Source organism: Eptatretus burgeri, chromosome 6 (assembly GCF_056783735.1).
Source record: "Eptatretus burgeri isolate ZD-2024b chromosome 6, Ebu_testis_v1, whole genome shotgun sequence".
Classification (NCBI taxonomy): domain Eukaryota; kingdom Metazoa; phylum Chordata; class Myxini; order Myxiniformes; family Myxinidae; genus Eptatretus; species Eptatretus burgeri.
This window is the reverse complement of record NC_140966.1, coordinates 75,608,232-75,609,887: the sequence shown is the minus strand read 5'-3', so window position 1 is coordinate 75,609,887 and position 1,656 is coordinate 75,608,232. Positions and strand designations below refer to the sequence as shown.

Sequence of the window (1,656 nt, the reverse complement as noted above, 5' to 3'; positions counted from 1 at the left end):
CAACTAGACCATGATATCTAGCTTATGCCCAAGTTCCATCAAGATCGCATCAAACGTCACGGAGCTATGCTCTGTAGAGAGTCACAAACAGACAGACAGACAGACAGACACACAGACACAACTAAAATAGTGGTCACTGCTGGCGTCCACGAACCAACTAAATGCAGATGAGGGACCCAAGACAATGGGGAAGCATGGGTTGTTATTGCTTACCCCCGGCTAGTATATATATATATATATATATATATATATATATATATATATATATATATATATATATATATATATATATATATATACATATATATATATATATATATATATATATATATACATATATATATATATATATATACATATATATATATATATATATATATATATATATACATATATATATATATATACGCACATATATATATATATATATATATATATATATATACATATATATATACATATATATATATATATATATATACATATATATATATACATATATATATATATATATATATACATACATATATTTATATATATATATATATATATATATATATATATATATATATATATTGTATATATATAGAGCTCACTCTAACCACTCACTGACAATGTTTGGTACCTTCCGGGTGACGTAGAAAGGTGAAATTTTGCGTGCCAACTGACATCGAAGCCAGTACACCAGGAAAAATCACAGAACCACCAGAAAGCATCTGCAAATGAAAATATAAATATATGACAAGAAATAAATGAGAAAACATTTGTAACCAGGATTTTTTTGCAGGAAACACCTCGACTAGATACCAGTAGTGACCAAAACCAAGTCCCCATTGTTTCCATGCTAGGACAAGTTGCAGCGACCATGTTTCCATACGCGTGTTGTCGTGGCCGATGCGAAAATTCAAAAATCTAAAATTTGTCAAACATGAACAAGTTTGGTGTGGACAAAAAGTTTTTTTTTTGACATGAAAAATCGATTGCAACCATCGTTTTTGGACAAAGCCGACAAAGATGCTGTTAGATACAGACCACGTGGCTGGATAGTGATCACTGAGGTTTGCTAATTTAATTTTTTTTTTCGTGATTAGTGGAGTTAAGAATGACCCTAATATGGTCCTAGAAAGGTCTCAGTCAAATATTAATGGTTTCAATCAAATTCTTATCCTGAAATAGTTCCAGACCAATATCCACCTCAGCACCTGTGAAAATTTCCAATTTTTGGCTGTGGTCAGGCTATGGCGTGGCCATTACCGGGTTGCTGAAGGGTCATAGCACAAAACAATGTTTACAATCAATATTTCATGCCAAAAAACCCTATTGTAGACACCCAACTTGTCCATATTGGAAAAATTTTAGATTTTGGATTTTTCCATCGGCGACAACTACCCGTGCGTGGAAACATGGCTCCTGCAACCTGTCCTAGCACGGGAACCATGGAGACTTTTTTGGTCACTACTGGGACTTAGTAGAAGGGTTTCCTGATAAAAAAAATTCTGGTTACAAATTCTTACCCAGATCTTATCCCATATTAGCTAATTCTAACTAACTCATAGGGAAGAAATGAACTAAACATGAACACATTTTTGCCTACTGGGCTTCCTCAGCACGATACATCCACAGCCCTGACCCCATCTCATCAGCCTGATCGGGCTT

General features: G+C 33.5%; 1 long non-coding RNA gene across 1 annotated transcript in view; it reads right to left on the bottom strand.

Annotated features, from left to right (window-relative positions):
- The window catches only part of LOC147025090 (uncharacterized), a 3,158-nt gene extending 1,871 nt beyond the window's left edge, over positions 1-1,287 (bottom strand). The window contains exon 1 of the long non-coding RNA XR_015058850.1: positions 626-1,287. This is a non-coding gene — a long non-coding RNA (uncharacterized LOC147025090). The remainder of the gene's footprint in view (positions 1-625) is intronic.
- Between the last annotated feature and the right edge of the window lie 369 nt (positions 1,288-1,656).